Source organism: Heloderma suspectum, chromosome 5 (assembly GCF_057233095.1).
Source record: "Heloderma suspectum isolate Gila_16-S chromosome 5, 16-S_ref, whole genome shotgun sequence".
Classification (NCBI taxonomy): domain Eukaryota; kingdom Metazoa; phylum Chordata; class Lepidosauria; order Squamata; family Helodermatidae; genus Heloderma; species Heloderma suspectum.
The window spans coordinates 228,847,286-228,870,720 of record NC_139462.1 but is presented as its reverse complement, the minus strand read 5'-3'; positions in this window follow the sequence as shown (position 1 = coordinate 228,870,720).

The window sequence follows — 23,435 nt, the reverse complement described above, 5'->3', positions numbered from 1 at the left end:
GCCAGGGATGGGTGAACAAGTGAGGTTTGAGATTGCAAGGATTCTCCAAACATCATCTAGCCTCTTGTCATGCGGAACGGCTGTCACGGGGAAATCTGGCCCTTTGGGGGCTCAACAGATTTCCCTCGATCCCCCAGCTCAGCTTGCATTTGCAAGCCAAGCCATGTCCTTTTCCCTGGAATCTAGGAAATCCCCCCCTGCAAATTGCCACTTACACACATTGCAGCTGTCATTTGCGTCATTTGCAGCCATAAATGGCTTAATTTGTGCAAATCAAGCAATTTAAGGCCACGATTTGCGTAAATGGCAGTGGGGGGGGGAATCTGTGAGCTGGCCCGACTCACACAGATCAAGTCCAGCCACCTCATGGGTTAGCCAGCCAGAGTCTGGGGGCTGAGCTGCTGAAAGCTCCGTGAACTTCACCCCCCAGCTGGATGCTTCCAACATCCCTATTTGCCATTGGCTGAATTCTCATTTGCCTTTGTTGCTGCTGCTCACTCTGCTCAAACAGGAAACTTGTACAAATAGAGCAGTGACTGCACAGGAGATTTGCACAACTTTCCTAATTTGTGCAAGTTTCCTCCATACACTAAAGTGGGGCTGATTCGGTCCATGGAGGAAATTTGTGCAAATAAGGACATTTGCATAAAGCAAACTGCAAACTGGGACTGAGATTAATGCGAGCACATGTTCGACAATTTGTGAATATTTTCAATGGACATGGTTGCGCTCCCATCTGGAGTGTCGAATGGGGCATGCTCACGTTTTATGTGCAAAAACAAAATCCTCACACATCCTTATCTGCAGAAACTGGTGTACGTAGGCTCACTGCCTCTGAGACTGGAGATAGCATATATTTATTTTTATTTATTTATTTATCTATTGCATTTATACCCCGCCTTTCTCCCTCTCGCAAGGAACTCAAGGCGGCTTACGTTATCCTCCTCCTCACCGTTGTATCCTCACAACAACAACCCTGTGAGGTAGGTTGGGCTGAGAGTCTGTGACTGGCCCAAAGTCACCCAGTGAGCTTCCATGGCCAAGTGGGGACTAGAACCCGGATCTCCCGGCTCCCAGTCCGTCACTCTCACCACTACACTACACTGGCTCTCATGGGATGGCCTCACTGGGGTCTAGTATTATGGGAGAAGGAGAAAAATATCTCCCTATCCACTTTCTCCACAGCGTGCATAATTCTGTACAGTGTTAGGGCAAGCTATCCAAAGGCAAGTCATTAAGCAGGCAAAAGTCAAGCACGCAGGTATCAGTCCAGTATGGGATCAGTTCAAGGCAGGAGTAGTCAGGATGCAAGCAACAATCTAGACCCAGTATTATCAAGCCTTGAATAAACTCAAGGTATTGGGGTTGCCTTTTATAAATCCCTAAATGGTCTGGGTCTCAAGAAGCTTATACTCCTCCCTTTGAATGCTCCAGTGCCTTCTGTTTTGGGAATTTGGGAGCAAGGCTGCTATTCCTGTGGAACTAGAGGAGTGGTTTTCACACTTCTGTTCTCCACAAACCCTTTCCGTGTATATAGATAATATACCTGCACACTGAGGGCACCCCTCCGTGCATCTGAGGAAGTGGACTCTAATCCACAATCACTTCTGCTGTAAGAAATATATTAGGTTTCAAGGACTTGGTTATTGTGGATCCTGGGGCGAATTGCAAGGTGGATTCCCAGTTCACAGAAGGCACAACTGAGGGCTAGAATATGCCCCAAACTTTCCCAGGGTTGCCTGCTGCAGGGAACTTCTGGCTCAGTTGAGGGAAATGGGGGGGGGAGGGAGAGAGAGGGAGGGAGAGGGAGAGAGCATAACCATTCCACCAGCCCTGCTGAAGACCTCCCTCATGAAGGCTCTTCCCCTCTCAACTGATACCACTATCATATGCTATAGAGGGAGATGAGAGAGAGAGACAGAGAGAGAGAGAGAGAGGGAGAGGGAGAGGGGGAGAGAGAGAGAGAGAGAGAGAGAGAGAGCAGAGCCATTCCACCAGCCCTACTAAAATAATTATTTTTCCCCTCTTCCTTCTCCATTCCTTTTTTCTTGTGTGCTGCATCCTTCTTCTTCTTCTTAGAATCAAAAAATCATAGGGTTGGAAGGGGCCTGCAAGACCATCGAGTCCAACCCCTGCTCAGTGCAGGAAGCCTGATTCCCAGGCGGTGTCCCATCCAGGTACTAACCAGGGCTGACCCTGCTTAGCTTTCAAGATCAGGCACATCCAGCCCTCCTCCTCCTCCAAGCCTGCCCAAAGGAACTGTCTTGTATAATTGATCATATGAAAACTGGTCTGTGAGCCTTTTTGGCCAAGGAGCAGCATAAAAATACTTCAAATAAATACATAAATCAGTAACTGTGGACAAGCTATCTTTCAGGAAAGTTCCTTTGGCATGCCTGTCTTCTCATGGAGGAACTCCTGATAAGCTTCCAAGGAACCCCAAGGCTTCTTAGGAGGACCATCTGAGAAGAGCCACCAAATTAAGGGGATGGTTCATGAGGTCATAAAGGACCACGAACCAACAGCTGATGGTTGCCTTTAATAAATTGCCCCTGTCCTGTCAGCTAACATCACACACCAAGGCAGTGTCTTGTTGCTGACTCAAAAAGATGAATACGTCTTTCAAATGGATTCCCCCACCCCCACCCCCAGAGGTCTCCCATCTCTGCTCTGGCTCAGCCCTACTGTGTTTAGCTTGGAAGACTGAGCAGAATAATGTCATAAAGGTCGCAGCTTATGAAGAACATTTGCTTCTAAGTCCTTGCTCTTGACGGAGACCTTTGCTGTATGAGCTACTGTCCTGCCGATGACCTTGCAGTTGTTTGGAGAACAACACCCTTCCTAGGGTTCGAGAGGATTTTCACCTCCAATTTAGGTCAGTCCTGGATCCCACAGAACAGGGGACCTGCCAAAAGTATACTAAGGCATAATTAATGAGCTTCGCCCAGAGGCCAAACTGAGTCACACACACACACACACACACACACACACACCTTGACTGAGAGCACAGCAGTCACGTGATTGAATGCCTGGTCATCAAGGTAGGTGACTTTTGTCCAAAGAGATCCAGAGAATAAGCTCATTGTCTTCCAGCCGTTCTGTGTCCCAAGCAAAGCAGGCTTCTATCATATCCTTGTTCTTTTAAAAATTGAAATCAAAGTAGCACAGACATTTCAGTAGCACAGACGGGAAAGAATATAAGAAGACCATCAGAAGAACATTCATCCTGAATCACCCCAAGAGTTCATCAGGTGCTTCTTAGATAGCAAGAGGACTCCCCTGTTGCTAGACCCCATTCGAAGCTCTGAAACATTCCAGCTCTGACATTTTGATATTAAATTCTTGAAGCGTTGGATATATTTACTAAATATTTGCCAGTGAGTGAAATCCAATAATATTTGAAGTTTAAATATTAGGTATATGATATTTTAGTTCAATATTTGATAGCTGATAATTATTTAGCAGTAGCTGGTTGCTGACATGCAACAGGATTTGGTATTTGACCATTGGAATGCAATAAAATGCATGTCTTTGCATTCAATGCATTTCAAATGCACTGAAATGCATGTCTTTGACATGCAATAGCATTTGATGTTTGGCAGTGTTACACTGGCCTTTGCAGGCCCAGGGCTGAGTTAGGAAAGGGCAGAGAAGGCTCACTGAATTAGAGAAAACTTTTCACTGTTTTGCTGATTTTGTATTTTGTTACCAATCCCTTCAGGATGCTTGAGGATGCGTGGGCTATAAATCTAAATAAATACAGTCCTGGACGCTATTTGATACTTTATGGCATTTGATGCCAGCATGTTGTAGTGGTGAGAGCATTGGACTGGGAGCCAGGAGATCTGGGTTCTAGTCCCCACTTGGCCATGGAAGCTCACTGAGTGGCTTTGGGCCAGTCACAGACTCTCAGCCCAACCTACCTCACAGGGTTGTTGTTGTGAGGCTAAAATGGTGAGGAGGAGGAGGAAGAGGAGGAGGATAAAGTCAGCCACCTTGGGTTCCTTGCAAGAGGAAAAAAGGCAGGATATAAATGCAATAAATAAATGAATAAATACTTGACACCTGAGACAAACCACGGATGTTTCTACCGTTCCCATGAACTATTCAATAGCTATTAGAGTTATCTGATTTTTCTAAATTCCAAATCCAAATTTGGAATTCCAGATCCAAATTCTGCTGTGTGACATCCTGACAGTTTCCCCCCAGAGGTTCCCATCAGCTCCTGCTCAGAACAGTGGCAGGAACGTCATCAGTTCTGGGAGACTGTCTCTGTTCTCTAGCTGTTGTAAAATTACAGTATTAGTTCACTTTTCTTTGGCAATCAGAAAAGGGAAGGGAAGGGAAGGGAAGGGAAGGGAAGGGAAGGGAAGGGAAGGGAAGGGAAGGGAAGGGAAGGGAAGGGAAGGGAAGGGAAGGGAAGGGAAGGAGAGGAGAGGAGAGGAGAGGAGAGGAGAGGAGAGGAGAGGAGAGGAGAGGAGAGGAGAGGAGAGGAGAGGAGAGGAGAGGAGAGGAGAGGAAAGGAAAGGAAAGGAGAGGAAAGGAGAGGAAAGGAGGGGAGAGGGATGTGTCATTGCCAGACAGGAAAGAATAAAAGTCAACATTTTCATGAAGACTAAACAGGCAGAGACCAATCAAATCAGGGCAAAAAATGACCAGTTCATAACAACATTCTGCAATGTTTTCGCTGACCTCCAGCTGTCTCGATGGCAAGGTTTATAGCCGAGAACAGTGAACTTGTTCATCTCCTGTCTGACTTGATCCAGAACAGCAATATAACATGGTGTGTGTGTGTGTGTGTGTGTGTGTGTGTGTGTGAGAGAGAGAGAGAGAGAGAGAGAGAGAGAAAGAACAATTCAAAAATAAAATGTGAAACCGTGCAGCTCTAAAAGATTCAGGCTGAAATCCAGAAGGGCCACGCCAAGGAGAGATGAAATTACCACTAGTACAGCTTTGTGCAAAAATGTGCAAGGTCTTGCACAACAAGCTCCGTGCTTGAAAAAGGTCAGGGCAGGCATCAAGGCTAGGCATGGCTGGGCACCTGCCAAGGGCCCACACCCCAGCAGGGGCCCACTGACTAGAGCTCCTGGGAGTAGCTCCTCCTCTTCATCATGGCAACCTGCTTGCTCACCTGCCTCTCGGTCGGGCCCGGACAATGGTGGTGGTGAGAAGGAGGAGCAGGAGATGCCACAGACTCCTTGCTCCCTGGCTCTCTGCCTGTCAAGCAAGCAAGTGGGAGCATTGATGAGAATTGTGTCATAATACTGTGCCTCCTGTATGAAGAAAAGGGGATACTGTAATATCTTCCTTAGGAGCCACGGCTAATGGCAAGTAGGAAAGGGATAGTGGAAATCATTGTGATTCGGAACTACTCTTGAACTACTCTTCGTCTAGCAAAGTGTGTACAAGCAAAACTCGGGCTTGTAGGAATTAGGGATGTTGGAGGAATCCATCTGGGGGTTTAAGTCTGCTGAGCTTTTGGAGACTTGGCCCCCTGGACTCTGGCTCGCTTGTTCGCGAGCTGGCCCAACTCCACCTGTGTGACTCAGGCCAGCTCTCAGTCTTCCACTGCTGGCACTGCCATGCACACACCCCTCACACTTCCCTTATAGGGATGTCACAAGTGTCTGTCCGGGGGCTCGAGCTCGGCAGATTCCCACCAGTCGGGCCCCCGGATGCCAGTCTGTGACTTCCTGCTCTTGCCCGACACGGCGCATGCTGAATTTGGCAAGCAGGGCGGCCTGCATTCCTTGCCAGAACAGTGATGGCAGGAGGGGAAGCCTTCCCATCCTGCCACCAAGAGCAGCTGCCCCCCTCTCTGCCAGTCCTCGGCAGAGAGGGACACAGTTACTTGAGGTGGTGGCAGCAGCAGTGCTCACTGGCCCCCTGGAAACTAGGGGTGGGTGGACACCTGAACTCCGGGTCTGGGGGGGCATCCGCGTGGGGGGGAGTCAATCCATCCCTCCCTCCAGAGTCCGTCCGGCTCCGCTCTGTGATGATGGCTGCATTTATTCCACCAGCTTTACGGCTGCAAATGGCGCCCAATACGCCATTTGCATCTGGATACTTAACATAACGATACGGCACGGCAATGGCAGCTGGCCGTATCGCTAGCATTACAGAGCCGGCGGCCGGCTCCGCAGGATCGCTGCAGGGAGGGAGCCAGCCTGGATGGATTCCGAGGGGAGCCAGAGGCGAGTGCTCCATTCCTCCATGGGCCCCAGTGAGGCCGGATTCTTGGAATCCGGCCTCATTGGGGTCCATGGCGGAATTCTCAGACATCCCTACTGCAAACCACCAGCCGGCTGGCGTCTCAGCATGAGCCGGGTCTGGCAGCGGGCAGGAATCCGGCAAGCAGGCCATGGGGCAGACTCAGGTGAGTTCACACAACCCTTGCTGCTACGCACAAGCCCCTCGCACTCTCCTTGCCAATGCTGACACTGAGGGCTTTGCATATGGCAGCGGTGGCGGGGGGAAATTCCCCCTTTAGTTGATGTGCTTTTTCCCTCAAAATGATGTCTGCAATCTGTGCCAAAAAAAGCACTTCAGCAAAAGAGTGAAGTCCAACCCTGGGCTGGGCTCACAAAGGCAAGCGGGGCCCGGGGAGCCCGGGGAGTCTGTTGGACCCTTAACAGGCCAGATTGAGCTGTGATGGACAGCCCTAGTAGAAACCCTCTAAATTCCACCTTGAAATTTGTTCCAACTCATGTTCTTATCAGATTGAGACCTGACCCCCCCCCCCCGCATAAAAGTGCATGCATATTTTCATGTTGATGCATTCTTCTTCCATGGATTGCAGGCTGTGTGCCTTCTTCAAGAGTAGGCATTTTTATGCACATTTTTCGAATGTACGCATGCTGTCGAACACATTTGTTTTGATCCATGAATCACATTGCAAACTTGGAAACATGCACAGACTGACCACAGATTGTGTTCGAGTCTGGAAGGCATGAACTGAGTAAATCCTGATCAAAATTAACCAAAACAAATTTTTGATACATCCCTATTAGAATTGTTGAATGTTAGAGTTGGAAGGCATCTTGGAGGTCATCTAGTCCAAACCCCCATTCTTAAAGGAAGGGAAAAGGACTAGGAGCGGTCAAGGAGGAACCATCTGTAGTTCTGTCCTGAATTTAATGTTTTCTCAGGATGGGATGGAAGGAGAAGATGGGATGGAAGGAGAAGACATTGGCAGTATAATGGCATCAAAAGTCCACTTCTATCTGCTTTGGTTGTTCTTTCAGGGGATTGATTATTGCATTTTTATTTTTAAGCTTTGGCAGTGGTTGCTGTCATTAGTCGCCTTTGATAATTTCAGCAGGAAGGCCGGGCACGGCCTTACCGATTAACGATAGAAGCCAAGCACTCTCCAACTGGGAACGAAGACATATTCCATGTCCTTCAATTTATTTATTTATTTATTTATTTATTTCTATACCGCCCAATAGCCGAAGCTCTCTGGGCGGTTCACAAAAATTAAAACCAAACAACACACAATCAAACAATTTAAAATATACAGAACATTAAAACCACAATATGACAATATAAACCACAATAAAACCTAGCAGCAGTGCAGGAGTTGAAATTACAGATTTAAAACAACAAAGATAAAAATTTAGAAAGCTAAAATGCTAAAATGCCTGGTAAAATAAAAAGGTCGTCACCTGGCGCCGAAAGGAATACAATGTAGGTGCCAGGTGAACCTCACTAGGGAGCTCATTCCAGAGCCGGGGTGCCACAACAGAAAAAGCCCTCCTCCTAGTAGCCACCCGCCTCACTTCCTTTGGCAGGGGCTCATGGAGAAGGGCCGCTGATAATGATCTTAAGGTCCGGGCAGGCACATATGGGAGGAGGCGATCCTTCAGGTAACCTGGCCCCAAGCCGTTAAGGGCTTTGAATGTTAACACCAGCACTTTGAATCGGGCCCAGAAATGGACTGGCAGCCAGTGCAGCTGGAAAAGTACGGGCGTAATATGAGCTCGCAGGCCAGTCCCTGTTAACAATCTTGCTGCCCTATTTTGGACCAGCTGAAGTTTCCGGACCGTTTTCAAAGGCAGCCCCACGTATAACGCATTGCAGTAATCCAGACGAGAAGTTATCAGAGCATGGATAACTGTAGCTAGGCTATCTCTGTCCAGATAAGGGCGTAGTTGGTATACCAGCCTAAGCTGATAAAAAGTGCTCCGTGCCACTGAGTTCACCTGTGCCTCAAGTGACAGTTCTGGATCCAAGAGCACCCCCAAACTACGAACCTGATCCTTTAGGGGGAGTGCAACCCCCTCCAGAACAGGTTGAATATCACCTAGCCGGGCAGACGAACCACCCACTAACAGTACCTCCGTCTTGTCTGGATTGAGTTTCAGTTTATTGGCCCTCATCCAGTCCACATTACCGTGCCCAGGCACTGATTCAGAACAGCCACTGCCTCACCTAGTTTTGATGAGAAAGAGAGGTAGAGCTGGGTGTCATCCGCATATTGATGGCACCTCAGCCCACACCTCCGGATAACCTCCCCCAGCGGTTTCATGTAGATGTTAAACAGCATGGGGGATAAAATAGAGCCCTGTGGAACCCCATGGCACAATTGCCATGGCACAGAGCAGTAATCCCCCATCACCACCTTCTGGAATCGGCCATCCAAGTAGGAGCAGAACCACTGTAGTGCAGTGCCTCCAACTCCTAACCCAGACAACCTATCCAGAAGGATACCATGGTCGATGGTATCGAAAGCCGCTGAGAGGTCCAGGAGAATCAACAGGGTCGCACTCCCCGTGTCCCTCTCCCGGCAGAGGTCATCCCACAGGGTGACCAAGGCAGTTTCCGTTCCAAAACCAGGCCTGAAGCCCGATTGAAATGGATCTAGATAATCCGTTTCATTCAAGAGTGCCTGGAGCTGTCCTACAACCACCCGCTCAAGCACCTTGCCCAGGAAGGGGACGTTGGCCACTGGCCTATAATTGTTAACATCCTCTGGGTCCAGGTTAGGCTTTTTCAGGAGTAGTCTAATTACTGCCTCTTTTAAAGCGGCAGGCACCACTCCCTCTCTCAAGGAGGAATTTACAACCACCTGGACCCAACCGGACATCCCTTCCTTGTTTGATTTAAAAGCCATGAAGGCAAGGGTCAAGCAGACAAGTGGTCGATCGGACTTGGCCAAGCACCTTGTCCACATCCTCAGGCCTCAGTAACTGAAACTCATCCAATAAAACTGGACCAGACGGTGCTCTGAATGCCTCTACCAATGGAACTGCATTAATCGTGGTGTCCAATTCATGACGAATCTGAGCGACTTTATCCTCAAAGTGCCATGCAAACTTGTCACAGCGTGCTACCGAGGGTTCCACCGTCTCTCTCCCTGGCCCAGAATGTAACAGGCCACGAACCACTCGGAAAAGCTCCGCTGGACGACACTGAGAAGATGCAATGCTGGTGGAAAAGAACTGTCTCTTTGCCACCCTCACCGCCACAGAGTAGGCTCGATAGTGCGCTCTTACCTGTGTTCGGTCAGACTCAGCACGAGTTTTCCTCCACCTGTGTTCTAGCCGTCTCCCCTCTTGCTTCATTGCCCTCAGCTCAGGTGTATACCAAGGAGCTGGCCGGGCTCTGCTCAGAGGGAGAGGGCACTTGGGCGCGATCGTGTCAACCGCCCGAGTCATCTCTGCATTCCACAGAGCGACCTGGGCTTCGACAGGAGCACCAGCCATACCAGCAGGAAAATCCCCCAGAGCCCTCTGGAATCCATCGGAATCCATTAATCTCCTGGGGCGGACCATTTTAATAGGTCCCCCACCCTTGCAGAGGGGAAAGGCCGCCAGGAGTCTTCAACATGCCATGACAAGCATTCATGCCCACAGTTGGTGCCAGCCTCTCAGAGGGGCTGTATCATTTCCAAGCCTCCAGATACTGGCTCCCTGGTCATGCTGACCTTCAGATGAGCATTTTAGTGAAGGAGTCTCTTCTAGGGAAAACCGGTCCATCATCAGGGGGCCTGCCGCGTCTGCACTCGCGGGAGGTTATTAATTGCAGTAGCAGACTGCAGGGAATCTTCAGCGGCAGGCAACTCTATCTCAGGATGCCCGAGTGCTGACGATTCAGGGGGTCATCATGCATGGTCCAGCTGTCCATGATCTCTGCTCCGGCTTCAGCTGTCAACATGTCTGACACATGATATTGTGTAATGGAACGTGTCATGCAGGGAACTTCCCATAGGTGCGTACAAAACATATTATACCACGGAGATGAGAAGTTAATTATACACAGAGAGAGAGAGAGAGAGAGTTTCAAAGGATGGCACAGAGACTTACAACAGTGTGTATTTCATGGCTTTGCTTTCAAACAGGGGGTAGGGTGCTTGCAAAAAGTTGCATGTGCCCCCCAATTGATCAAGCAAGAGTGTAGAAAAAATCTGTTGCGAAAAATTAACTAGGGATGTATGAGAAATTCATTTCAGTATGAAATTAACTAGGGATGATGAGCACCGCACCCTAGAGTCGGACACGACTGGTTGGGGACACCTTTACCTTTACCTTTTTATGAGAAATTAACTAGAAATTAACTATTAACTAGAAATTAACCAATTTAACTAGAAATTAACTAGAAATTAGCTAGAAATTAACTATTAACTAGAAATTAACTAGAAATTAACTAGGGATGTATGAGAAATTCATTGCAGTATAAAATTAACTACGGATGTATGAGAAATTAACTAGAAATTAGCTATTAACTAGAAATTAACCAATTTAACTAGAAATTAACCAATTTAACTAGAAATTAACTATTAACTAGAAATTAACCAATTTAACTAGAAATTAGCTAGAAATTAACTATTAACTAGAAATTAACTAGAAATTAACTAGGGATGCATGAGAAATTCATTGCAGTATGAAATTAACTATGGATGTATGAGAAATTAACTAGAAATTAACTATTAAATAGAAATTAACCAATTTAACTAGAAATTAACTACAAATTAACTATTAACTAGAAATTAACCAATTTGACTAGAAATTAACTAGAAATTAACTATTAACCCTGATTGCTTATTGGAAGGACAGATACTGAAACTGAAGCTCAAATATTCTGGCCACCTAATGCGAAGAGAAAACTCCCTGGAAAAGACCCTGATGGTGGGAAAGATTGAAGGCAAAAGCAGAAGGGGACGGCAGAGGATGAGATGGCTAGATAGCATCACCGATGCAATGAATATGGACTTGAGCACACTCCGGGAGAGAGCAGAGGACAGGAAGGCCTGGCCGGCTATGGTCCATGGGGTCACGAAGAGTCGGACACGACTTAATGACTGAACAAAAGGGATGTATGAGAAATACATTGCAGTATGTTTTTGATCAGGATTTACCCAGTTCACACTTTCCAGACCGAACATAGATGCAATCTGTGGCAGGGGTGTCAGAGAAATCCATTTGTGGGGTGCAGCTTGACACGTTTTCACCAGCTCAGGCTCCTGGACTCCGGCTCTCTCATCTGTCAGCTGGCCTGACTCAGCATGCAATGAGTCCGGCCAGCTCATGGATTTTCAGGTGTGTGGTTTTTGTTTTTGTTTTTAATGATTTGAGCAAATTAGACTATTTATGCCCAAATCGCACAATTTGTGGGTGCGATTTTATGCAAATTGTGATTTGCACAAATAAAAACACCTGATAAAGTTCCCAGGTTTCAGGAACTAACCCGTGGCTCAGCTCACAAATGCAAGCCAAGTCAGGGGTACGGTGGGGATCCATCAGGCCAAAAAAGGCTGGATTTCCCTGCAATGGACAATCCTAATCTGCGGTCAAAGTCCACACATTTCTGAGATTGCAATATGATTTGCTGACCCCCCCCCCCCAAGAATTTGTTCATCAGCATGTGTACATTTGAAAGAGGCACATGGAAAAATGCATGCTTTGGGAAAATGAACACAAACATGCTTTAATCAATGGGGAAGTGTGAGTGCATTTCAAAGGTGCACTCAGTGGATGTGTAGATGTGGAAAAATATGCATGAAACACAGATTTTCATGCAAAAAGAAGAAAAAAACAAAGCTCACAAGTTTGGATGGTGTCTGGTTGGAACAAACTTCTACATGGAATTTAGAGGACTTTGGCGAGCTCAGGTTTCATTGATCCGCACATCCCTAACATTAACTAGGTCATATATGCTATAGCAAGGTTGGAGGACTATTTATCTGCTGAGGATGGCATTCCCTGAGGTATAATCTGCCTGGAGTTGCATGCTGGCAATGGGGGGGGGGCAGAGACAAACATGGCTGGGGCCACCCCTTCTATCTCTCTCTTTCTGGCACCTCCTCCTCCCTGTCCAGTGGACTGCTGGGAGGAGAGACATGTTGCCCTTGCCAGAGGTTTGAGCTTGTCACTTTCAGGGGGCTTGTGAAATTTAGGGATGTACAAAACCCCCTTACCTGGAGTCCACGGGAGGTCCGCAGGGGGGAGGCAATCTGTCCCTCCCTCCTGGAATCTTCGCCCGCCGGCTCCGCTCTGCAGCGAGTCCAAGGAGCTGCCAGCCGGCTCCGGCCGCTGGCGGACTTCTGGCTGCTGGGATGCAAATGATATCCAGCATAGTGGACGCCATTTGCGTCCCTGCTCTTTGCTGTGATAGGCTACATAAATCTTTATGTAGCCTATCACGGCAAAGAGAAGAGACGTAAATGGCATCCGCTATGCTGGACGCCATTTTCTTCCACAGGACAGCAGCGGACGGACTGGACTGAACGGTGGCAGGTAGGATCCATTCTGGGGCAACTTCGCAGGGTGGCAGAGGTGGGTGCTCCATTCCTCCATGGATGTCTTTAGAATCCAGCCTCGTTGGAGTCGGAGGTGGAATTATCTAACATCCCTAGAATTTGGCCAAGGGCTGCAGGTTGTCTGTCTGTCCCCCCCCCCCGTGCTGTAGACTCATAAGCTAACATCCACCATATTCCTTTAGAGCAGGGGTGGGCAACTGCAGGAGGTCTGCTGGAGTCTGGCGCTATGGGCCACTCTCCTCTGGGTGGCATGCAGTCCATAGAGTGCCTCCCCCCATTTTTTTAAAAGTGAAAAATGCTGTTTTGTGCTAAAATCAAGCAGCAACCATTCTGTAGTGATCTGTAGTGCCCAAAGGGCCAAATTTAGCTTTCAAACAATCTAAATGTGGCCCTTCAGGTCCTTGCTATGGATGCCATTTTTTCATTAAAAAGTTTTAAAAATTCAGGGACAGTGGGGATGCATGTGGTCCAGTTCTAGAGAGTAGACATGGCTCTAATCAGTCACCTCCTTCCACTATGGATAGCTGCTGAAATGTACTTATTTATTTATTACACTTATATCCCACCTTTCTTCCATCATGGAACTCAAGGTGGCTACATGTGGTTCCCAGGCGGTCTCCCCTCCAAGCACTGACCAGACCCAGACCTGCTTAGCTTCAGCATGGTGGCTGCCTCATGTGCCTTCAGACCATCTTCCTTCCTTTCGTCCTTGGAAACGTTGACTCCAGCAGTAAGCATAGCGGAATCTGGCAATTGTTGAAGCTCCTAAAGTTAGCCGTGCTTATGGAGCAGGTTGTGTCATGTGCCAGTGCTGCTAACAGGCCTGGCTTCAGAGGTCAGCAATGCCAGGGGTTGTGAAAGACATGCAGTTTCCTGGGCACCTGATCTTCATACTTAAATACTTGGGTGACCTGGAAACTACATTTCCCAGGATCCCCAGCACCTGGTTCTCTGCTGTTTCAGTATCCAGGTCCTAGGGGGAGGCTGAGGACCCTATCCATGCTGCAATTAATGGGACTACTTGGGGACAGAGTGCAGCAGAGACTCCCAGTGGTGCCCTTGGAAGCAGAATAAGGTTCAAATGTTGATATGATCAAGAGAAGAAGAAGAAAAAAAATAGTCGAGTCTATTCTGAATATGTTTTGTGAATCACTGAGGGATTTTATTATATTCAGTGGTATGCATGTGTCACAAACAAATAAATAAATAAATAAAGCAAGCAAGCAAGCAAGCAAGCTGAAGAGAGGTTGTCATTACTAACAACAACCTCCAGAGCAAAACTGGGCTGTATATACTAGGACAGGACATAAAGCAGGAGTGCAGAACTTCAACCCCAGAGCCACATCTGGCCCTCTCAATCTGGCACTCCAGGATTCCCCAGAAGACTATTCTCCTTTCCCCAACCACGCCCCCTTTCCCCAACCGCTTGCTGTTTCATGGTAACCCAGCTTTCGTGCAGGTTCCCCCCCCCCGATTCTGAATGGTTGAAATGCCACTCCTAAGGCTCTGTTACTGGCAGTAAAAGCTTTAGGCATCCCGAACCAGCCCGCCTGCACTTTGAGGTCATCACCAGAGGCCTTTCTCACTTGCCTGCCACGAAGGATGGTTCAGCTGGTGAGTATAAGGGAGAGGATCTTTTCAGTGGTGGCCCAACACCTCTGGAATCTGGGTTTCCACCTGGGTTCATCAGACTCCTTTTCAGGTCTTCAGGGAGGCTCTAAAGACCCACCTGTTCGGCCTTCCCATAATTTGTGGCCTGCAGGTTTTATTGTCTGGTTTGCTGGTAGGGATAGCACAGGCACCCACTTCTGTTCAGGAAACCAGCGGAACACCACCACCCCGCCGCCTGCACCCCAAGACATGCTTGCTGAGCTCCTGCCCCCACTTGACCCAAGCATCACTACTCGGTGAGCCCCCCGCACTCACCCAGGCCCCATTCTCAATTTGCATGATTGCCACTTTGGGGGGGGGGGATTTGGGGAAGATTACACCTCTAAACTTGCATGTATGGGCTATTCCCAGGCCCAATTTGCTTATATCTAAATATGTGCCTTTTCCCAATCACCATTTTCCCCCCAAACTGGTGATTGTGAAGCTCGAGAACGGGGCCTAGGTGAGCACGGGTGGCTAGCCAAGAAGTGTGGAGCTTGAGCATGGTCCAGGGGTGCACGACTGGGGCAGCACAAGGCAGAGGTCTGAGCTCCAAAACAGAAAACCACATATGAACCCAAACAAAGTTGATGCTGGAGGGCAACACTTTACTCTGCAGCATGCCAGCCTCCCAACTTAAAACAATAAATCTTAAGACAGAAAATAAAAATCAGGAGGGACATGGAGCCTAGTGGGCATGAAGAGAGGTGACTGCAGGCACAGCCACTGTCACCACACTGGAGACCCTAGAATTGAAGGCATGGTGATAGCTGGCCTCCATCTAGTATTTGGGTTGGAGTTTTAGAAAGGAATTTAGTTGTCATCCTTTCTTTCGGTCATCCACTGGTCTCCCTTCCTTTGTCATGTTTTGGAGTCCTGGGCATTCAGAGGCTACTGAATAACTGCCTTGCTTTACTTTGCTAGCTGTGCAGGATGAGATGTGTGTGCGTGCGTGCGCATGTGTGTGTGAAGCTCTCCATTCTAACAAAGCAAATGCGACTTTGAAAAAGAAATGGAAAATATAGCAAGGCCCACCCCACCCGCAAGAAAATGTCCTGCAGCTAAAAGCTGTCAACAAAGCTCCTTGATGTACAGTCAAGTAAAGAAATGATCTAGCGTGATAACAAGCAGCTCTTTAAGTTAATGGGAACCATATTATGGAATACCAGTCCTGTAGCAATAGCACTTACACAGCTTCTCATCCCTCAACTCTCTGCACCAGGGATTTGAAAAAGTGTTTTCCTTCTACAGCTGGAATGAACACACACACACACACACACACCAACAAGGGATGCACGGATTTTGTAAGATCTGTTTCCTCTGCATTTTGCGGATTGTCAGGTAACTTTTGTTCCATTGTCTGCTCATTGACAGAATCCGATTTTTTTTCAGTTTCCCAAGTTTGTGCAAATTCACATTTGCTCAAATTCAGACTTGTGAAAATGCATATAACCCTCCCCCAAAATGCACATATCTCCCCAAAATGTGCATTTTCATGCTTTAACATACAGGTGAAATGCATATTTTTGCCCAGTGGGTTTTTTTTGTTTTTGTTTTTATTTTTTGGTATTTTTCTACAACTAAATTTGGATAAAATTCTGGAAAGTAAAAAAAACACACACACAATCCCCAGCTCTGTGGAATCTGTGCAACTCAGGCAAAGCCAAACTGCTGTGGAATCCGTGGGTGAGATTCATAAAAAGCCGAACTCATTTGATTCCATTGAAAATTTCTCCGACATCCCTAATTGACAACCACCTCAGTATTTATTTATTTATTTATTTATTTATTAAATTTATTAATCGCCCATCTGACTGGTCACCCAGCCACTCTGGGCGATGTACAACCCACCATAAACAATTTAAAACAATAAAATTTTACCATAATTTTTTTAAAAAAAATACCCTAACCCACCCCAAATGCCTGCCTGAACAACCACGTTTTTAATGCACGACGGAAGCTCATTAAAGAGGGGGCATGACGGAGTTCCCTAGGGAGGGAGTTCCACAGAGTGGGGGCCACCACAGAGAAGGCCCTCTCCCTCGTCCCCACCAGTCTAGCTGTCCTGGCTGATGGGACAGAGAGAAGGCCATCCGAGGCTGATCTTGTTAAGCGGTCTGTCTGGTGTTGCTGGAGGCGCTCCTTAAGATAGGCTGGGCCGGAACCATATAGGGTTTTAAAGGTCAAAACCAACACCTTGAATTTGGCCCGGAAAACAACTGGTAACCAGTGCAACTCCTTCAGCACTGGAGTGATGTGATCTCGCTGGCGGCTGCCTTTAATCAGGCGAGCCGCCGCGTTCTGTACCAGCTGCAGTTTCCGAACCGTCTTCAAGGGTAACCCCACGCAGAGCGCATTACAGTAGTCTAAACGAGAGGAGACCAGGGCATGTACTACCGATGGGAGCAGATGGTCAGGAAGGTAGGGGCGCAGCCGCCGTATCAGATGGAGTTGATACAGCGCTGTCCGGCTCACAGCTGACACCTGAGCCTCCATGGACAGCTGGGAGTCCAAAATGACCCCCAGGCTGCGGACCTGGTCTTTCAAGGGTAGCTGTACCCCATTCAACACCAGGTCAACATCCCCCAGCCTCCTCTTGTCTCCCACCAAAAGTACCTCAGTCTTGTCAGGGTTGAGCTTCAGCTTATTCCTCCCCATCCAGCCACTCACCGTCTCCAGACATTTGGACAGGGATTCTACGGCCAACCTTGGTGAAGATTTGAATGAGAGGTAGAGCTGAGTGTCATCCGCATATTGATGACACTGCACCCCAAACCTCCTGATGATAGCCCCCAGTGGCTTCACATAGATGTTAAATAGCATCGGGGAGAGGATGGAACCCTGTGGCACCCCACAAGTAAGTGGCCACGGGTCCGAAACCTCCTCTCCCAGTGCTACCCTCTGGTACCTGCCAGAGAGGAAGGACTGGAACCACCGCAATACAGTGTTTCCAATGCCCAACCCCTCCAGGCGGTCCAGGAGGATACCGTGGTCAACGGTATCAAAAGCCGCTGAGAGGTCGAGGAGAACAAGGAAGGAGCATTCACCCCTATCCAGAGCCCTCCTCATATCATCCACCAAGGCGACCAAGGCCGTTTCTGTCCCATGCCCAGGCCTGAAGCCCGACCGAAATGGGTCTAGATAATCAGTTTCTTCCAAGTGTGCCTTCAACTGCATCTCCACCACCCGCTCAATCACCTTGCCCAAAAATGGCAGATTTGAGACTGGGTGAAAGTTGTTCAGAACTTGAGGATCCAAGGAGGGCTTCTTTAAGAGCGGTCTTATCACTGCCTCCTTGAGGGCTGATGGCATCACTCCCTCCTCAAGGGAGGCGTTCACCACCGCCTTGATCCCCTCACCCAGTCTCTCTCTGCAGCTCATAATGAGCCAAGATGGGCAAGGATCAAGTAAGCAGGTGGTTGGCCTTACAGATGAAAGCACCTTGTCCACTTCATCAGGAGGAAGAAGCTGGAACCGATCCCACAAAACCGGTTTGCCACAGGCCGCCTCTTGCTCACTAACTGTATCCACAGTGTGCAGAGTAACACACCTAATCTGATCAATTTTATCTGCAAAGTGCCTTGCCAAAGCCTCACAGGAGGCCTTAGAATGCTCCAGTGGTTCCGGAGCCACAGGACCGACCAGGCTCCGGACCACTTGGAACAGCCTCCTGGGGCAGCACTCTGCAGACGCGATGGAGGCAGCATAATATTCCTTTTTTGCTGCCTTCACCGCCACGTGATAGGCTGAAGATATAGCTCTAGCCCGTGTCTGATCGTCTTTGGAGCGAGACTTCCGCCACCGGTGCTCTAGCCGTCTCACCTCCTGTTTCAGAGCTCGTAACCGCGGATTGAACCATGGTGCATTCCGAGCCCTGTTCAGGGGAGAGGGCGTTTCGGAGCCACCCGATCTAATGCCCCGGTGATTGCGGCATTCCACCCACCCACCAGGGTCTCGACCGAGTGGCCGTTGGCATGCCCCAGAGAATCCCCAAGCGCATTCAGGAATCCATTCGGATCCATAAGACGCCTGGGGCGGACCATTTTAATGGGTCCTCCACCCCTGCGGAGGGGTTGTGGAACCGAGAAGTCCAACATCACCAGACAGTGATCTGACCATGACAAGGGGGTGGTGGATATACCCCCGACTTCCAGATCACTCCCCGCTTCTCCAGAAACAAACACAAGGTCTAGTGCATGACCGGCTACGTGGGTGGGCCCAGTTAGAATATGGTGCAGCTCCCAGGAGGCCATGGTCTCCATGAAGTCCCGAGGTGCTCCTGTGAGGATGGCCTCCGAATGTACGTTGAAGTCCCCCAACACCAGTAAGTTAGGGGACTGTACACGCACATCAGAGACCACCTCAAGCACCTCGGCCAGGGAGTCAGTCATGCAGCGGGGTGGACGGTACACGAGCAGAATCCCCAGACTGCCCTTCGGGCCCAACCTCCAGTACATGCACTCAACAACCTTGGTCTCCCGGAGAGGGGGTCTGGTGAAGACCAAGGACTCTCGGTAGATAACAGCCACTCCCCCTCCCCGATCCCCAGCCCTCGGCTGCTGTGCATACGAAAATCCAGCTGGACACATGGCTGCAAGGGTTGGAGCAGCAGCCTCGGCCAGCCAGGTCTCCGTAATACATGCCAGGTCTGCACCCTCATCCAGGATCATGTCATGGATGAGGGAGGTTTTCTGGGTAACAAACCTGGCATTGCAGAGCAGCAAACGAAGGCCAGAAGATGGGGTCACGCCTCCCCCAGCCATCCTTTGGCTCTGGACAGGCCCGGAGCAGGGGACAGATACTACACATCTCTCCCTTGTTCCCCTTAGCTGGCATGGCCTGCCCCTAGCGCTCCGCCAGCGCCTGCCGCCCAGCCTCGGTATCTTCTGGCCCCCAACACTCCCCCCACTGCCTCCATCAGGTGGACACATGCCCCCTCGCTCCCGCCTATCAGGCAGGCTACCCACCCCTAAAAACACAACAAAATCCCCCCCAACAAAATAAAACAAACAAACAAAACAATTAAAATCCCCTTAAAAATGCCAGGCAGGAGTCCACAGGGAAGGCCTGATGGCGGTGGTAGCGGCGACGGCAGCAGCAGCAGCAGGCCCAGCGGCTGCAAGCACGCCTCTTCCTCGGTGGTGGTGGTGGTGGTGGTGGTGGTGGCTTCTCCTGCAGGCCCTGGCTCTCCCAGGCCACCTCAGCCAGCCAGCTTATGTAGCCCCTCCAGGGAGGGGCAGGTGGAGCAGCACAGCTGGCTCGGTACCTGGGGGCCTGGTCCTGCAGGGACTGGCGGTCTGCCAGGCAGAAGTCCACAAGGAAGGCCTGGTGGTGGTGGCAGCGGCGGCGGCGGCAGCAGGCCCAGCGGCAGCAGCAGCAGCAGGCCCAGCGGCGGCAAGCACACCTCTTCCCCGGTGGTGGTGGTGGTGGTGGCTTCTCCTGCAGGCCCTGGCTCTCCCAGGCCACCTCAGCCAGCCAGCTTATGTAGCCCCTCCAGGGAGGGGCAGGTGGAGCAGCACAGCTGGCTCGGTACCTGGGGGCCTGGTCCTGCAGGGACTGGCGGTCTGCCAGGCAGAAGTCCACAAGGAAGGCCTGGTGGTGGTGGCAGCGGCGGCGGCAGCAGCAGGCCCAGCGGCGGCGGCAGCAGCAGGCCCAGCGGCGGCCAGTATGTTCAATTCCAAGATTAAATCCTAACCCCTCAAATGAGGAATTTGTTGTATGCTGCTTGATGGGGATCTCTTGATGGTAATATGCAGCCTTTCCTAACTGGGTGTCCTCCTGATGTGTTAAACTATAACTTCCATCATCCCCAGCTAGAATGGCCAATAGCCATGCTGCTTGGAGATGATGTAAACTATAGTCCAACACATCTGGAGGGTTCCAGGTCAGGGAATGCTGGAATAGTATCCAATGTTAGTGCTACTTAGAGTAGACCCATTGAAATGAATGGGACTTAAGTTAGTCATGACTAGCCTATGTCTGATTCATTTCAATGGATCTACTCGAAGTAGGGCTAGGGATGTACGAAACCCCTACCTTCTGTCCTGGGGAGGTGTCCGCAGGCGGGGAGGTGATCTGTTCCTCCCCCTGGAATCCTCGTGGGCTGGCTCCACTCTGTGGTGATTCTGCAGAGCCACTGGCCAGCTCTGTATAGCCAGTGATATGACCACCATTGCCGTGCCATATCGTTGAGGAGGAAGGAATCCAGACGCAAACAATGTCCACTATGCCATTCGCAGCCATAAAGCTCTTAGATTAACCTAAACACAGCCATAAATGGCTGCATTTAGCTGAAACTAAGGGCTTTACGGCCACAAATGGCATCCACTATGCCACTACGCCATTTGCTAGCCTATCGTGGGAAAAACCATGGACACAATTGGCGTAGTGGATGCCATTTGCGGCTGTAAAGCCTTAGTTTAAGCTAAATGCAGCCATTTATGGCTGCATTTAGGTTAATCTAAGAGCTTTACAGCTGCAAATGACATAGTGGACGCCATTTGCGTCCTAATTCCTTCCTCCTCAGTGATACAGCACAGCAATGGCGGCCGTATCGCTGGCTATATGGAGCTGGCCACAGAGAGGAGCCGGCTTCAAGGTGGATTCTGGGGGGGAGGGCGGAGGTGAGTGCCCCGTTCCGCCATGGACTCCGGAGGCCAGATTCCTTTGAATCTGGCTTCATTGGGGTCCGTGGAGTATTTCTCTGACATCCCTAAGTAGGACTAGGATTACACATTACCCTTGGTAATGTGTATTACTCCACTTAGTTTTGTTCATTTGGGGGGGGGGGTATTAGAACTTCCACAAGTTTGCAAATTTCACCAAAAATGGGATGGAAAGAACTTGAGTTTAAAAAACAAAACAACGAATGTGGGAGGGAACAAAACTGACAAGTTCATCCATCCAGGCAGAGGGCTTTGAGTTAGGGATGGATGGACTCACCTCCATCCGAGGCTGTCGGTCACTCGCAGAGTCGCTGCTGCCCATGCCCGCTTGCTGTGCCATGCTAGCCCCTCGACAGGTGACTGCCGAGCACTGCAGACTCATCAACTCCTTCCCCAAGCAGTCATTTTCTGCTACCATGGGGGCCTGGGCATTTCAAGGAAGGGAATGTTGCATGGCTAGTGGCCATAACGGGCCATCTATGCAACATTACAGTTGTGAGTGGGCAATTCACACCTGTAATGTTGCATAGATCACCCTTTACAGCTGCTATCTACACAATATTCCCTTCCTGGAAATGCCTGAGCCCCCACTGCAGTGGAAAATGGCTGCTCAGGGAAGGAGCAGGTGGGCGGTTGGACACTCATAGACTGTGCAGCACTTGCAGATGGGTTCAGTGAGTGCCACTCTGTCTGCAAACAGGGGTCCAGGGGTCTGAGTGTGTGTGGGGGGGTCTGACACACTCCCCCCCCCACTTGGACACAACATCCCTACTTTGAGTGTTTAGCTCTTAGACCAGCGGTGTCCAACTGCTGTCCATGGGCCTAATCCAGCTTGCCAGAAGTCTGAATCTGGCCCAAGGAGGTCTCCCTTCCACAGCTGTCCATGCCAGTGGAGAGGAATCCTGGATTCCCCGAGTGTTCCTTCATGCACCATGTGCTGCTCCATGGGGACTTCGACTTTGACACCTACGAGTGGATCCCTGTGTATTCAGTCACGTTTGTAGTGCTGAAAAAGAGTTTCCACCTATTCCTTTCTGTCAGGCTCCTCATCTTTAACATTGACAGAGCAGGCAGCTATGACATGCTGGGAATGGTGGTACCTATACTGAGTTTGCCTGGTGCAGATGGCTGAGGATTTCATTTTGGTTCTTTGTTTGACCAGAACTTGCCCCAAATTTCTTCATAAATAGGGCAGAAAGTATTTGAGATGAGAACAAAAAAGAATATTGGAGAAAGTGAAACTGATTCAATCCCTACCGGGGGGCGGGGGAGAAGGCTTGCTACATCTATCCAACAGAACTTCCCTCCCTCTTTCACCTACAGTTGGGGCTGTGGGAAACAAGCTTTCATTTTTAGGGATGTATGAAAGTCACTTACCTTTAACGAAATTTGATTCGCGGTGGAGGGGAGGCACTCCGTCCCTCACCCCCGAAATTCTGGCCGGGGGGGGGAGGCGCTCCGTCCCTCCACCCCCGAATCCTGGCCGGCCGGGCCTGCAAATGGTGGTGGCCGTAGCCGCCGACATTTGCGTCCCTGCAGTCAGCTGCAGTAGACGCTGCGCTATTTGCGTTCCCCTTATTTTCACCGTTGTTGTTGTTGTTGTTCAGTCGTTCAATCGTGTCCGACTCTTCGTGACCCCATGGACCATAGCACGCCAGGCCTTCCTGTCCTGCGCTCTCTCCCGGAGTGTGCTCAAGTTCATATTCATTGCATCCGTGATACTATCTAGCCATCTCATCCTCTGCCGTCCCCTTCTCCTTTTGCCTTCAGTCTTTCCCAGCATCAGGGTCTTTTCCAGGGAGTTTTCTCTTCGCATTAGGTGGCCAAAATATTGGAGCTTCAGCTTCATTATCTGTCCTTCCAATGAGCACTCAGGGTTGATTTCCTTTAGGATGGACTGATTTGACCTCCTTGCAGTCCAGGGGACTCGTAAGAGTCTTCTCCAGCACCACAGTTCGAAAGCATCAATTCTTCGGCGCTCAGCCTTCCTTATAGTCCAGCTCTCACAGCCATACATTACTACTGGGAAAACCATAGCTTTGATTAGACGGACCTTTGTCGGCAAGGTGATGTCTCTGCTTCTTACTATGCTGTCTAGGTTGGCCATAGCTTTCCTCCCAAGGAGCAAGCGTCTTTTAATTTCATGGCTACAGTCACCGTCTGCGGTGATCTTGGAGCCCAAGAAAGTAAAATCTGTCACTGCTTCCATTTCTTCCCCTTCTATATGCCAGGAAGTGATGGGGCCAGATGCCATGATCTTAGTTTTTTTAATGTTGAGTTTCAAACCAGCTTTTGCACTCTCCTCTTTCACCCTCAACAAGAGGCTCTTGAGATCCTCTTCGCTTTCTGCCATTAGGGTGGTA